General features: G+C 37.7%; 2 pseudogenes; both read right to left on the bottom strand.

The window, feature by feature from the left end:
- Window positions 1-290: 290 nt before the first annotated feature.
- LOC137027881 (zinc finger protein 595-like) lies at window positions 291-3,879 on the bottom strand (annotated as a pseudogene).
- A 3,856-nt stretch (window positions 3,880-7,735) lies between these two features.
- On the bottom strand, window positions 7,736-13,180 carry LOC137027883 (zinc finger protein draculin-like; annotated as a pseudogene).
- Between the last annotated feature and the right edge of the window lie 4,122 nt (window positions 13,181-17,302).

Raw genomic sequence — 17,302 nt, 5'->3', positions numbered from 1 at the left:
CCAATCCAATAAAATATGTAAACAGAAAGTCTTATCTGGTACCCAAATCTATGTAACAGTCTTCTATCAGCCTGAGAGTTTGAGAATGCCAGGGAAGAGCAGAACCAGGAGGCAAAGTGATGATCATAAAAAGAGCAAAGTTTATTGGATAATCTTAGTTTCATATATCTCAATGCTCAGACTTCATTTGAATGTCAATATCTCAATGCTCAGATTTCATACAATTCCAACAGACGTTATTATATCATCTCATGTATTCTCTGATATTCTGCCCGTTTGAAACTCTTGGGGCCTCTGAAAATTAACTTAAAAAAACACCGTTATGAATGCCCCGTGCACATAGGCTACTTTCACTTTTGAAGTGATTGCAATTGCTTGAATCATGGGTGTCAACCACACAACAAAACCACTGTCAACAAAACAGTACAATGACAAACTCACTGAAATATGCACTTTTACATTTCGCTTTGCAACCAAATCTTCATTTATTGTCTTGTCATTCAGAAAAGTGAGGTGAAATCTGACACAAACAACAATAGCAAGCATTGCAAGAGCAAGGAAATAAGTAAAATAATAAAAAATATAAAGTGACAAATGAATAATAAAATGATTAAATGCTAAATCAAATGACAATTACATGAATGACTACTTTTACTCTAATGACTACTTAATATAATTTCATGAATGCATTTTTTTTTATGACCGATTAGAGTAGATAAATGAGTGAAACTCTTTCCACATGGATGGCGATGATACGTCTTCTCTCCACTGTGGATCTTCTCATGTATTCTCCAATACTCTGCCCGTTTGAATCTCTTGTCGCAGTGTTAATGCAGTGTGAACTGTCCGGTGCACTTTCAGTTCACTATCCGTAAAAAAAGTCTTCCCACACTCAGAGCAAATGTGATCCTTTACACCGCTGTGTCTTTTCTGGTGTATTTTTAATGCAGTCATATTACGAAAACCCTTTCCACACAAATAACAGACGCAAGGCCTCTCCTTTGTGTGAACTTTCCGGTGGTCCCTTAAGAAATCTGGCCTAAAAAATGTTTTACCGCATTGCTCACAGTTATATACTCTTTCTCTAGAATGACTAAGCAGATGTACTTTATAAACACTTGACTTTATGAAACTCTTTCCACACTGGTTACAAGTGTGCAGATTCTCTCCAGTGTGGATTTTCATGTGATCCTTAAGGGCTCCTTTTCGCGCATAACTCATCCCACAACGATCACATGCGTGTGGCTTCACTCCAGTGTGGATTGACATGTGTTCATTAATGTTTGCTTTGTGTGTGAAACTCTTTCCACACTGATCACATGTGTACGGCTTCAATCCAGTGTGGATTTTCATGTGTCTGTAAAGGGTTCCTTTTTGTTTGAAACTCTTCCCACATTGATCACATGTGAATGGCTTCTCTCCAGTGTGGCTGTTCATGTGTTCGTTAAGGTTTCCTTTATGTGTGAAACTCTTCCCGCACTGATCACATGTGTACGGCTTCTCTCCAGTGTGGATCCTCATGTGATCATTAAGTTTTCCTTGATACGGGAAACTCCTCCCACACTGATCACATGTGTACGGCTTCTCTCCAGTGTGGATTTTCATATGTTTGTTAAGGTTTCTTTGATATGGGAAACTCCTCCCACACTGATCACATGTGTACGGCTTCTCTCCAGTGTGGACCCTCATGTGATCATTAAGTTTTCCTTGATATCGGAAACTCCTCCCACACTGATCACATGTGTACGGCTTTGCTAAAAAGTGTATTTTCCTGTGTTCGTCAAGGATTCTTTGTTGTGCGTAACACTTCCCACATTGATCACATGTGTATGTATTCTCCCCAGAGTGGATTTTCCTGTGTTCATCAAGGTTTGCTTTTATTGTGAAAATCTTATCACACAGATCACATTCAAATGGCTTTCCTCCATATAAGAAACATATTTTCTCTCCTCTGTCCAATGAGGGATTCATGGATACTGGTTCAGCTGGAGGATTCATGGATACTGGTTCAGTTTTGACTTGAGGTTTCTCCTCTTCTTCAATCAGTTCTTCAAACCCCCTGTTCTCTTTTATCAGGTCTAAAATGAAAGTAAAAAATAAATTTAATTTCATTTTTTTAATGATTTACTGAAAAACAAAGGGAATCTGAAAGGAAAAGGATGTGAACCCCAACATAATAGTAAAAAGTATAAACATTTCAATGTATTCATTTTAATTTGGAGCATTTATCATCCAATTATTTTAAAATCATTTCAGGCACAAATTGTGTGTTTTTAAGTGAGGACCATTTAATTTGTTTCATTAACTACTTTGTACAAACGAAGGGCTGTACACTGTGACCATTTTGGTCGCATTTTCAACTAAAAATAACTAGAGCCACTGTGACAAAATATTTAGGCGCAGCGGTGCGAGTGACCCGATCGATTCTCATTAATAGATCTATAATACAATATAAATAAAAAGTCTAACTCCCAAAATGCATCTACACTGAACAACAGTTTTGTTTCATACTGAAAATGGCTGCTTTCCATGCCTTCGTTCAAAGACTTTGCTTCAGTCAGTAGAGCAAGTGCAAAGACGTACACTTTAAAGATTGTTTACATGGTGAAATGGGTATGACGCAGCTTATCTGCTCATATTCGTGAAATAGAAGCAGAAAGTGTGTTTAGTCAGATTCGAGAATCAGAAATAACTATTATACATATAAAAATAGCCCTATGATCTTACTGTCAGGTTTATGTTATGTAGACCCTTATTTTGACATTCTCTTCTGTTACTTCCTGTTTCAACGCTCTATTTAGTTTAGTTCTTGAATATGGCCGCGTATGACGGTAAAACCGCATATCACGCTATTGAACCACTCAAAAATACCACAAGGGAAATTCCTTAACCGCGACAGCCCTAGCGTAAATTATTAGGAAATTTTATTTTGAAAGTGTATTATAACCTTATTGGAGAATCAAGAATAAACACCAACCTATTTGTTCTTCAGTTTCTTCCTCTTTTATTTGGCAGGGTTCTGGTTCATTCATGTTTTCCATTTTCTTTCACAAACTCTATCCTCTACACTTGTAGGCTGATGGGAATATTACAGCATTTAACGATGAATTGCTGCAGGAGGAGCAGAACAGCCAAAATCAAAAACAAATCATAATTAAATTGATGTTTTCATTAATTCTGATGATTTTTCTAGGGACAGAAACAGCTGTTTTACATAAAATAAAAGAGCACGACAAAACAAATTTTAATATTTCCAATGTCAACATTTACCTACAAATTCAGATTTACCTCTTGTGGTGGATTTAAATTAACAGCTGCTGAAAAGCCTCTTCGTGTCAGAAATAGATACTAAGTTAAAAAAAAGAAAAGATCGATCCCTTTTAATAACCCTCACAGATCACACGTTACCTTTTGATCAAATGGCATTCAGTAACAATACCATTATTGCTCCAGACATAGAAACAATCATCCAGACGAACATACAAAAACACAATTGCTCAGGTCTTTATGAATTTAACATTAGTTCCTCACTTCGTTGCCTGCTAAACTAAATGTTTATTTCAGTCTCCAGAAAAGACACACAAATAGCTCTGTACCAGATGAATAATCAATACAGAAATGACCCTGTGAATGTTGCATTAACAAGCTGTTTTTAATAACTATATAAATATACAAAGCACCGAGAACTGCTTACCTCACATCGAGACTCGAGGTAAGTCCGAAATCACCTCCTAAAGCCTCATTCACTATTCCCTACGTTATCCACTTATATTGTTCACTTGAAAGAGTGAATGAAAACGAGTGAGTGAATTCAGACAGTCGTTGTGTGAACATCATGGTGTACACTCGTTATTGCGGTGCAATGTGGGACAGAATCAGTGCATAACGTCCACTATGGTTTCGGACACCACTACAAATGGCTGTCCCCTCAAATAATGCCCTATTTGAGGTTATAGGGGGCGATTTCGGATTCAGCCTCGCTGTGATGGCAGTAGCGGTGACGTCTTTACTCTTGTTTTACTGCGGATCGCAGACACATAAGTGCATTACCGCCACCTATCGCCAGGGTACGGAGCCCCTATAGGGACGTTTTAGCTTTTTTATAGCTAAACAAGTTATTTAGATGAGAGCAGTGAGAGATTTTCTCTCTGTTTTTTGATTAACATTAATGAGCATGTTTGTTAAAATTCTGTGACTTTAAGACAGAATGCACAGATCTAGTGATAAACATGTTTTGGGAATATTCAGCAGGATGAGTATTTTTAGGTAATTTTGTGTGTATTTGATGACTTGAGCAGGACGTTTCTCAGTGATATGTTACTCAGTTTGAGGTACATCATAAGATGTTGCAACTGTAATTCCTCACCATCAGCATTAACAATTGTATGTTCATCAACAAACTGGTGTATATAACATTCTCCTGTTAAAAATGGAAAATACATCTTCTGCTTTGTTCATCCACACCACTTTTCAGTATATTATTCCTGTCCCTGTTAAGCCAACTTTTCCTATTTCTTAAACCATGTTTTTAAAAGTTGCTAAAACCTGATAATCAAAAACCAGTTGGGTGCTATAATGTATTCAAAGCACTGTGATCTGTTCTTATTCAGGACATAACTGTCATGAGCCAGGTCTGATTGCCTTCTTGTTTCTGCCTTCAGTGCTTATTTGTTTCAGCTGTTTGTCATTTCTGTCACTCGCGTCCGCACCTGTTGTGTGTCTCCTTTGATTGTCTTGGCTATTTCTCCCTGCTGTTTGTTTGTGTCTTTGTCAGATGATTAACAACCTGTGAGTGGTGTTCGTCTGTGTAATCTCTCAGATATTGTTAACCTCTGTTTGTGTGTCACCCCAGTCTCAGTCTCAGTCTCAGCCCCAGTAGTCATCTCATGGTCCGTCTGCCAGAACCCTCTGATCTACAAGCCTGGTTTCATTCAACCGCCAGGCTTCGTATACTCCATCATCTGCCTGAGGAGCATCCTGATCGGCTACCCAGCTACTGTGCTAGGCGAGTTTACACCTACAAGACTGTGCATATTTGTGTACCCTGTTAACCAGCTGCAGTGTCTCTGTGTGACAACAGCTGGTAGTCTGCTTGAGTTGGACTTTTACAGAACTGTGGAATAAATCCTGTTAATTTGCACTTTCGCCTGAGTCTTCTGCTACACATAAGTTACAATAACTCTTACTACTTATCTAGTCCCTCCCATATTCTTCACAGTACTAACTTTATTTTGAATGTTACATAAATACTGTTTCCATTATGCTCTTTTTTTTGACTTTGACAACTTAATATTTACTTATTTTTAACAGCTTTTTTAACACTTTGGAATTCAGCCACCATACCTATTTTTTTCCATAATATGCATTAGTCTCTCATTAGTCCTTAATTTAGCCTACAGACATGTCATGTAACTTGTTGATTTATAGCATCTTCTCTATAGGTTTCTTCTTTGCTATTCTTCCTTCTTCCCACACTTAACTACATAGCATCAGCAACTTCCTTTGCCCCTCCTCACTTATATGATTCAACACAAAATATTTTTCTTTTCTTTTTTTGCAAATGCTCTTTAATTTAATTCTCTCAAGTCAAATTGTAAATTTTGTTCATCTTTAACATTTCCCATCATCTTTAGTGCCTCTAAATTTTCAGATATAGTTTTCCCTTTTTTTCAGATAAATTGTTTGAGCTGTGCACAGAGACATGTATTTACCAACATTTCATCCTTGTTGTAATAAATGAAATTAATGATATCCATGTTTGTTTCAGTAAGATATCACACAGTTGAGTTCAGCAGAATGTCCAGTCATCCAGTCCACTTGTAAGGTTTTTCTCCAGTGTGAATGGTGCTGTTTCAGTGCATCTTTCAGTCCTTCCACAATCAAAGCACAGCGGTGCTCTTGTGAACTTGTGTTGGAGATTTAATATTTTGTGAAAAAAGTGGTATTTTTTTATTTGTTTATTTTGTGCAAATAAACCACTTGCATCAATTCATAAGTTTGAGGTTAAACTACTGGATTCACATGGTATACTTTAATGATGTCTTTACTACCTTTCTGGGGCTTGAAATTAGAAGCTGCGTAGGCTGTCAATGTGAGCAATAGGGTAACTAGGTGAGTAACTACATTTTTAAGTGAATATTAGGTAAAATAATTCTAGGCACAAATCCCATGTTTTGAAAGTGAGAACAATTAGATATATTTCATCAACTACATAGTTATTTAATATCATATTAACATAAAAAAAAAAATTACAAGAGTAAAAAATCTTTTACAAAAGTTCAATACCCCAGTTGCAAAACTTCTAATCCTGATTAAAAAAAAAAGTAAGCTCAGATATGATTTTGTCTGTCCACCAGATGTTGACAACTTTTGAACAAACATAAAATAAAATAAAAACTAATTACAGTTAAGTGAGTGTTTGGTTTAAAAAGGTTAAAGCTTGATCATGCTCAGCAATGTTTTGATTAACGTAATACTATAAAACATTATAAGAGAAGAAATGTTGTGAATTAAAAAAATATATATATCATATATATCCCAAAATAAAATTTCTTATCACTTATTAACTTTATGTTGTTCCATATCCACATGACTTACAAAAGATGTTAGGCAGAACTATGTACTATCAGCAACTTTTTCATTAATTCAATGGTGAATGTCTCTCTCATCTTATTTTGTGCACAAAAAAATACTTGTATTGTAAAAAAAAAAACATTGAATAATAACTGTAAATGTATACTAGTCATGATTGTTTGTAGATTTATATTTTAGCCCTCTTTGTTCTCTTCTGAAATAAATGACCTTTTGATTTGGTTTCAGTTCTAAGCAGTGTTAGATTGGATGGATTCGGATGTCAGAAATGTCAGATATATTAGATCTGAATCCCTGCCAGAACTCTAACGAATCATCACTCTGGCAGGGATCCATTTGCATGCTTTTTTAATAACAATCGTAGTCGTACAGGCAGGGTCAGACAGGAGCAAACAGGTGTACAGGGAATAGGCAGAATCATTGTCAGAGAGCAGGCAGATAGTCAGGGATGTCAGAAAACACTCACAGTATCAGATAAACAGGCAAGAGTCAGAGGAAGGCGGCAACGGGTCGATAACAGGTAACAGCAGAATGAGCAACAGGTAATCAGACAGATAACGCTCAGTAATGTTCACCACGGCAAAACAAGACTTCGCAATGACATGGAGAGCAAGTGGTGCTTAAATAGTCCGGTGATTAGTCCAAGGCACAGGCTTATGGGCAATGTAGTGTGACAGGTAGTCTATAGAGTAAGTATTCAGGAGAAGGCTCCATCCGATGGTCAGAGTTTGTCTCCGTGACAAGAATATATCAAGTTTTGTCTGGTGTCCAAAACCAGTAAAGTATGTAAACAGACAGTCTTGTCTGGTACCCAAATCTCTATAACAGTCTTCTATCAGCCTGAGAGTTTGAGAATGCCAGGGAAGAGCAGAAGCAGGAGACAAGGTGATGATAATAAAAAGAGCAAAGTTTATTGGATAATCTTAGTTTCATATATTTCAATGCTCAGACTTCATACAATTCCAACAGACATTGTTAAAGAAAAAACAATGGAAATGTACTGCTTTACGACATCATTTTACAATTGCTTCAAAACCATTTTCAAAATCAAACAAAGCTTTCAGATCATACACACAGTCAAAAATATAAACATTACAGATCATTCATTAGAAACTACATCCAAAAAAAAAAAAAGTTCCATATATTGCGTACATTAAACAAATTTTGAAATTGTAATCGCAAATGAGTATAGGGGAATATTGTATACTGCAGATTGACTCTGTCAAGTGTGAACAAATCTGAGTTTAAGCATTTAAGTTGGTTTAACTTTTGCAGCTTGCAACTTACAATTTACAACATGAATAGTGAGTGAGAATGTTTAGAGTTTTGCTAAAATGAGTGCATGAGACTTGCAAATAGTCTCTAACTGCCTGAACTTGTTTAGGTTCATCGAATGGGGTTTTGTCAGTGTCTTGGCAATTGTGAAAAACTGTAAAGTAACACACAAGTTGCTTTGATCCTTCAGTAGTTGGCGTATTGATGACTTCTGAGGAGGACAGAAAACTGGAAGGAGATTTATTAAAAAGACTTTAAAACCTGAAGTGTTGTTTCATCCATTAGTTAGAACGGGTATAACTCACTATTTTAACTAACTGCATAAGCAGAATAATCAAATCTAAACTGATTAATCTGTGAAATAACATGCTTTCTAATAATTTGATTAATCGATTATCAAAACAACAATTGACGCAGCACTACACAGCATCACACGTGGAAGTACAGATTCAGAATGCAAACTACTTACTATAATTTCATGAATGCATTTTTTTTTTATGACCGATTAGAGTAGATAAATGAGTGAAACTCTTTCCACATGGATGGCAATGATGCGGCTTCTCTCCACTGTGGATCTTCTCATGTATCCTCCGATACTCTGCCCGTTTGAATCTCTTGTCACAGTGTTAATGTAGTGTGAACTGTCCGGTGCACTTTCAGTTCACTATCCGTAAAAAAACGCTTCCCACACTCTGAGCAAGCATGATCCTTTACACCGCTGTGTCTTTTCTGGTGTATTTTTAATGCAGTCATATTACGAAAAGCCTTTCCACACAAATAACAGACGCAAGGCCTCTCCTTTGTATGAACTTTCTGGTGGTCCCTTAAGAAATCTGGCCTAAAAAAGTTTTTACCGCATTGCTCACAGTTATATACTCTTTCTCTAGAATGACTAAGCAGATGTACTTTATAAACACCTGACTTTATGAAACTCTTTCCACACTGGTTACAAGTGTGCAGATTCTCTCCAGTGTGGATCTTCATGTGATCCTTAAGGGCTCCTTTTCGCGCATAACTCATCCCACAACGATCACATGCGTGTGGCTTCACTCCAGTGTGGATTGACATGTGTTCATTAAGAGTTGCTTTGTGTGCAAAACCTTTCCCACACTGATCACATGTGTACGGCTTCAATCCAGTGTGGATTTTCATGTGTCTGTAAAGGGTTCCTTTATGTCTGAAACTCTTCCCACATTGATCACATGTGTATGGCTTCAATCCAGTGTGGCATGTCATGTGATTGTTAAGGTTTCCTTTATGTGTGTAACTCTTCCCACACTGATCACATGTGTACGGCTTCTCTCCAGTGTGGATTTTCATGTGTACGTTAAGGTTTCGTTTATGTGAGAAACTCTTCCCGCACTGATCACATGTGTACGGCTTCTCTCCAGTGTGGACCCTCATGTGATCGTTAAGTTTTCCTTGATATCGGAAACTCCTCCCACACTGATCACATGTGTACGGCTTTGCTAAAAAGTGTATTTTCCTGTGTTCGTCAAGGATTCTTTGTTGTGCGTAACACTTCCCACATTGATCACATGTGTATGTATTCTCCCCAGAGTGGATTTTCCTGTGTTCATCAAGGTTTGCTTTTATTGTGAAAATCTTATCACACAGATCACATTCAAATGGCTTTCCTTCATATAAGAAACATATTTTCTCTCCTCTGTCCAATGAGGGATTCATGGATACTGGTTCAGCTGGAGGATTCATGGATACTGGTTCAGTTTTGACTTGAGGTTTCTCCTCTCCTTCAATCAGTTCTTCAAACCCCCTGTTCTCTTTTATCAGGTCTAAAATGAAAGTAAAAAAAAAAAAAAAGTTTTAAAAAACAAAGGGAAATCTGAAAGGAAAAGGACGTGAACCCCGACATATTAGTAGAAAGTATAAACATTTCAATGTATTCTTTTTAATTTGGAACATTTATCATCCAATAATTTTTAAAACATTTCAGGCAAAAAATTGTTTTTAATTGAAGACCATTTAATTTGTTTCATTAACTACATTTTACAAAGAAAGGGCTGTACACTGTGACCATTTCGGTCGCATCTGCAACTAAAAATAACTATTTAGGCACAGCGGTGCGAGTGACCTGATCGATTCTCATTAATAGAACTATAATACAATCGGAAAAACTCCCAAAATGCATCTATACTGAACAACCGTTATGTTCCATGTTTCATTCAATCGGCTGCTTTTCATGCCTTCGTTCAAAGACTTTGCTTCAGTCAGTAGAGCAAGTGCAAAAGACGTACACTTTAAAGATTGTTTACATGGTAAAATGGGTATGAAGCAGCCATGCACACTGGCCAGACCGTCTAATACTGCTGCTGTTTCAGCCAAATTAACTCTTCAGAGCGTTATGAATCAGTGTATCGAATCTGCTGTTCGGAGCGCCAAAATCACGTGATTTCAGCCGTTGGCAGTTGGCATTATGCTCCAAATCTTCCTGAAGCAGTGTTTTGAAATCGGCCATCACTTTATAAGTCGTTATTTAGTTTTTTGGCGCACCAAAAATATTCTTGTCGCTTTATAATATTAATATTGAAACACTGTACTCACATGAACTGATTTAAATATGTTTTTAGTACCTTTATGGATTTTGAGAGAGGAAATGTCATTGCTCCCTATGGAGGCCTCACGGAGCCATCGGATTTCAACTAAAATATCTTAATTTGTGTTCCAAAGATTAACAAAGGTCTTACGGGTGTGGAACGGCATGAGAATGAGAAATAAATGACAGAATTTTCATTTTTGGGTGAACTAACACTTTAAGGTCAACTTCTACATCATGAATTATAACAAATGCCTGCAGAGGGTGCCAATGGCCTGGTAATGTTGTTGTCCCATTTTACAGCAGATCAAATCCTTGTTTAATGCTGGCCAAATAACATATAATTCAAATGTTAAAGGCTTTAATATTTGACTATTTCTTTATGATAGAAATGCTGTAATTACCACAAGAATATGTGGACATCAAAACACGTAAACTCAGAGCGAGGGTTTAAACCTTTATTTTGAAATTTCGATTTATTCTTCTGTATTGGCGTAGGTTTATAAATGATTTACCTTATAAATCTGATGAAATAATACACATTGCATTCTCTATCATCTAATCTCACAGCATATGCAGAGATGAAGTTTGAGAAGCTCCACAAATGTAAATATTAACAGTTCATGTCGAGCAGCATTCACTGTAACTGCTCTGATACGCATGTAACCTGCACGCATATAAATATTTAAAGGTGCTCTAAGTGATGTCACACGTTTTTAGGCCAAAACATTTTTTGTCACATACAGCAAAACATCTCCTCACTATCTGCTAGCTGCCTGTCTCCTGAACACACTGTAAAAAAAATGTGGTCTCTGTAGTCGCCACAAGCTCCGAAAATGGCAATAAAAACAAGCTGGTGCAGCCTGGACCACTAAACATAATAAACATGCTCCAGCCAATATCCAACAAGCAGCGTCAATACGCAAGCTACTTACATTTTAAATGCGTGTTCATGACTGTTTCAGGAAGCGCGGAGGGGAGGGGGGGGGGAGGAGGAGGAGGAGGAGGGAGGGAGGGTCTAGCTAGCCTCTGTTTTGTTTGACAACACTTCGAACGTAAACAGGAAGTTACTCCACCCAGGATCGCTTTGAGCACCTTTAAAGTGTATATAGTTTGGTTCTAAAACACTATAACTCCATTTTGATTAATTTGAGTAAAAATGTGTTTTCTTTACCAACAAAAATTAAAAATTTTAAAACATTAAAAATTCAAATCTAAAAGCAGTGTAGACATGTTAAGTGTATTACTGCCCTCCACAGGTCAAAGTTTGAACTAATCGTTATAAACACCTGCATTAGCATATTGTATATGAGAATTTGGTTCAAACTTTGACCTGTGGAGGGCAGTAATACACTTATCAGTGTCTACACTGCTGGAATTCTAATAGAGAAGAAGAAGAGAGCATTTATGGTTAAAATGTATAAGATTGTCTTTTTTTTTTAAGAAAATGAGCGATGGTTTCACTAGATAAGACCCTTATTCCTTGTCTGGGATTGCGTAGAACGTTTTGAGGCTGCAATGAAACTGTAATTTTGACCTTCAACCGTTTCGGGGTCATTGAAATCCACTATATGGAGAAAAATCCTGGAATGTTTTCATCAAAAACCTTAATTTCGAAAGACATTGAACATCTTGGATGACATGGGGGTGAGTAAATTATCATGAAATTTTAATTTGAAAGTTAACTAATCATTTAAGTATTATAACCTTATTGGAGAATCAAGAATAAACACCAACCTATTTGTTCTTCAGTTTCTTCCTCTTTTATTTGGCAGGGTTCTGGTTCATTCATGTTTTCCATTTTCTTTCACAAACTCTATCCTCTACACTTGTAGGCTGATGGGAATATTACAGCATTTACCGATGAATTGCTGCAGGAGGAGCAGAACAGCCAAAATCAAAAACAAATCATAATCAAATTGATGCTTTCATTAATTCTGATGATTTTTCTAGGGACAGAAACAGCTCTTTAAATAAAATAAAATAACACGACAAAGCAATATTTTAATATTTCCAATGTCAACATTTACCTACAAATTCAGATTTACCTTTTGTGGTGGATTTAAATTAACAGCTGCTGAAAAGCCTCTTCGTGTCAGAATAATAGATAGCCTACTAATGTTCAAAAAAAAGATTAATCCACAAAAGAAACCCTCACAGATCACACGTTACCTTTTGATCAAATGGCATTCAGTAACAATACTATTATTGCTCCAGACATAGAAACAATCATCCAGACGAACATACAAAAACACAATTGCTCAGGTCTTTATGAATTTAACATTAGTTCCTCACTTCGTTGACTGCTAAACTAAATGTTTATTTCAGTCTCCAGAAAAGACACACAAATAGCTCTGTACCAGATGAATAATCAATACAGAAATGACCCTGTGAATGTTGCATTAACGAGCTGTTTTTAATAACTGTATAAATATACAAAGCACCGAGAACTGCTTACCTCACATCGAGACTCGAGGTAAGTCCGAAATCACCCCCTAAAGCCTCATTCACTATTCCCTACGTTATCCACTTATATTGTTCACTTGAAAGAGTGAATGAAAACGAGTGAGTGAATTCGGACAGTCGTTGTGTGAACATCATGGTGTACACTCGTTATTGCGGTGCAATGTGGGACAGAATCAGTGCACTCAATAACGTCCACTATGAATTCGGACACCACTACAAATGGCTGTCCCCTCAAATAATGCCCTATTTGAGGTTATAGGGGGCGATTTCGGATTCAGCCTCGCTGTGATGGCAGTAGCGGTGACGTCTTTACTCTTGTTTTACGGCGGATCGCAGACACATAAGTGCATTACCGCCACCTATCGCCAGGGGACCCATTTCACTGACTGTGATTACGTGTTTGAACGGTTATCACCATTGTAAATTCTACATTTATTGTAAAAGTACAGAGAGTATGCAGTTTCTTCAGAAGAACAACCTGCATGCTCGGGTTTTCTTCTTAAATAAGCTTTTGCTATAACAAATGTGCTTCAGAAACACAGTTACAACAGCCAGAAAAACATTAAAGTTAAGAAGTCAAGAGTCCAACTAAAGCAAGCAATTACCTCCATAACTGTGATTTCAAACTTTATTATTTTCAATAAAACAGCGCTTAGGCTTCCTGAAGACTAAGTGAGGGCTGTGCATGCAGCGCCAGAGATAAAGGGCCAATGTTTTGCCAATGAGCAAATTCTCAGGGGCCCTGCGCTAATAATCCCACTGTTAATTTAAGACATAACTGTCTGTGTTTGGGAATATTCAGCAGGATGAGTATTTTTAGGTAATTTTGTGTGTATTTGATGACTTGAGCAGGACGTTTCTCAGTGATATGTTACTCAGTTTGAGGTACATTATAAGATGTTGCAACTGTAATTCCTCACCAGCATTGTTACGTGCTTAAAGTTGTTCAGTGGAATGACCGCAACATTTAAATGAGATACAACTGTTGAGGCGTGGGGAGGAACAAACCAAACAACAAGGGAAACAATTAATATCCGATATTTATTAACACGGTAGAGATAAGTCAACAAGTAAGACATAAACAAAGTAAAAGTAAGGAAAGAACGAGGATGTCGCCAAAGAAAAGAAATAATCAGAACAAAACCCACTAACTAGCGCCCACGCCCCTAAACTAACTACCAAAAATAAAATGTAAAAACAAAACCGAAAACTTCGGCGCGGCGCCTTAACTAAAACTCCACTAAATAAATAAACAAAAATACAGGGAAGGCGAGCACCCGCATTATAACTAACATTAGTTGCTAGCTGACACGCACTATGCGGAATTCACCGTGGTCAGTGAGGTTGATGTTATCTCTGAGCTGTCCGCAGCAAAAGGTTTCATTATCGGTCAACCCCTCGGTTGACAGACAATGACTTCACGCCAGAATTCGAATGCGTTCAAACATTTCGCACGAGAGACTTGTCTGCAGGAGAAGGGTTTCATTATTTGTCAACCACTCGATTGACAGATAATGACTTCACGCCAGATTTCGAGTGGACTCAAACATTTAACAGAAGACTTGTATCACTCTCTAACGCCGTCAGCTTAACTATTACACAGAAACAAACAACCAGATACTGTCTCAATGAACCACAGACTAAATAAACAGTTCGCAAACACAAAGAATGACTGGCTCTGGCTCGACAAGCGTGAGTGAGGTCCAAGCCCAAACGCTCACTGCAGGTGGAATGCCGCCGAAGCCTTTTAAATGATCAGCCACCTGCAGATTGGCAGAACGCTGGTTGGGACGTCAGAGCGTCATGACGTCACCAAGATGAGCCCCGCTTTACCGTCAACCTAAAACTCGACAGACAGATAAGAAAGAGAGAGAGAGAGAGAGAGAAAAAAAAAACTAAAACAAAATACAAAAACATACGTGGAACGTAACAAGCATTAACAAATGTAGCCTATGTTCATCAACAAACTGGTGTATATTTCTAATTTATTATGGTGCAAATGTGGGAAAGGTATTAATAACAGTGTGCATGCGATTGCTAACCACTAACAGGAATGACTGATGTAACATTAAAGGGTTAGTTCACCCAAAAATGAAATTTCAGCAGGTTGAACCACTGTAGTCACGTCGACTGTTTTAACAAGATCTTTAGTACCTTTCTGGACCTCAAAACGTGTAATGTAGTTTATTAGTAGGTAAGTAAAGTTTATTTATATAGCACTTATCACAGACAAGGAGGGTCACAAAGTGCTTTACAAAAAAAATAACAAATAAGATAAATAAAAATAAATATACTATACAGTATCCTCAGTACAAACAGGCAAATCGAGTAGTTAATTAAAAGCTTGTCCAAAAAGATGCGTCTTTAGATGTTTTTTTAAAAGACTCCACTGAGGCAATAGTTCTCAACTTGAAAGGAAGAGAGTTCCAGAGTCTTGGAGTCACTACACAGAAAGCACGACCACCTTTTGTTTTAAGAAGTGTTCTGGGGATAGTTAAAAGGTCTTGGCCTGAGACCGACCAGGGGTGTGTGCTTGTAAAAGATCCTGTATATACGATGGCGCTTGACCATCGAAGGCCCTTTAAGTAATAACTACAATTTTGAAATGCACTCTAAAATGAATAGGACGCCAGTAAAGAGCTTTAAGCACAGGAGTTTAATGTGGGACCTCCTGCTGGACCTAGTCAAAAGCCTGGCAGCTGCATTCTGTCCAACTTGTAATCGATCTATAGAAGCTTTGTTTAAACGTGTACAAAGCATTACAATAATCCAATTGTGAAGAAATAAAAGCATGAACAAGCATCTCCATTTCTTTTTTCGAAGCCATAGATCTAATTTTAGCAATGTTCCTGAGATGGAAAAAACAGGAACGAACTACAGACTTTACATGACTGTTAAGTAGGGCTGGGGGATATATCGCATGTGATTGTCACGCGCATTTCGACAGTGAAGCCGGTTCCCTGATTACCGCTAAATCGCCATCACCTGCTTTCAAATGGAGCGGCATTTGCAGTAATAGACATTATCGAAGGCGATACATCTTAAGCAGAGTTCAGACTGCACGATTTTAGCCCCGATTTTGGCTCGCCGACAGGTTTTGAGAAATCGCCGAAATCACAGGCAAATCGGTGCTCGTTCATGCGAGTGACAGAGTTCGATTCTTCCTATTGTAAAGTCATGCAGTGTGAAACCTTCTATCGCCGATCCATCGTGCAGTTTGAACACAGCAGCGACTGAATGCTGGCCAAGATAGTCATGCAGTGTGAAAAGAACAGTGACCCGACTACTGTGAAAATCGTGCAGTCTGAACTCGGCTTAAGATATGAACGCGATATTGCGTGGCTTGTCAGTGAACTACGGCTCTGTCTATTAAATGCCGCTCCATTTGAAAGCAGGTGATGGCGATTTAGCGGTAATCAAGGAACCGGCTTTACTGACAAAATGCGCGTGACAATCGCATGCGATATATCCCCCAGCCCTACTGTAAAGGCACACTGATCTGTTAAAAATGACACCCAAATTTCTTATGTCACCACAATCAAAGGATGATAGACCACCAATAACCTGCCTAATCTTAGGGGTAATGTTGTCTGGGGCAATAATACACACCTCAGTTTTATCTGTATTAAGTTGCAGAAAATTGTCTGCCGTCCAATTGTTAATGTCAAGTCAAGTCACCTTTTTTATATAGCGCTTTTTACAGTGCAGATTGTGTCAAAGCAGCTTTACATTGATAACTGGTACATAATTTTGGCTGCACAGCAGCTCTTAAAGAATAGTGTCAATGCAGGCAGATCAAAGCACTGTTGAATAAATGTCAAGAATACTGTTGAGGAACTGTGCTACTGGCTGTCGTGTCGATGAGGCCTTCACAATGGATGATCTCGTCGACTCGATCTCTGATCTCTGTTTTTAGTCTAGATTTAAACTGACAGAGTGTGTCTGCATCCCGAACAATGCTAGGAAGATTGTTCCAGAGTTTGGGTGCCAAATAGGAGAAGGATCTACTGCCTGCGGTTGAATTTGATATTCTAGGTATTATCAGCTGGCCTGAATTCTGAGATCGCAATAAACATGAAAGATTATAATGATTTAAGAGCTCGCTTAGGTACTGGGGGGCTAAACCATTTAGTGCTTTGTAAGTAATTAACAAGATTTTAAAATCTATACTATGTTTAACAGGAAGCCAATGCAGTGATGACAGAACTGGGCTAATATGGTCATACTTCCTAGTTCTAGTAAGGACTCTAGCTGCTGCATTTTCTACGAGCTGTAGTTTATTTATCAAGCGGGAGGAACAACCACCCAGTAGAGCGTTACAGTAATCTAGCCTTGAGGTCATGAACGCATGAACTAACTGTTCTGCATTTTTCATTGAGAGCATATGTCGTAGTTTAGATATATTTTTTAGATGGA

The sequence above is a fragment of the Chanodichthys erythropterus genome, chromosome 10, assembly GCF_024489055.1.
Source record: "Chanodichthys erythropterus isolate Z2021 chromosome 10, ASM2448905v1, whole genome shotgun sequence".
Taxonomy (NCBI): domain Eukaryota; kingdom Metazoa; phylum Chordata; class Actinopteri; order Cypriniformes; family Xenocyprididae; genus Chanodichthys; species Chanodichthys erythropterus.
This window is presented reverse-complemented; position numbering and strand designations above follow the sequence as displayed.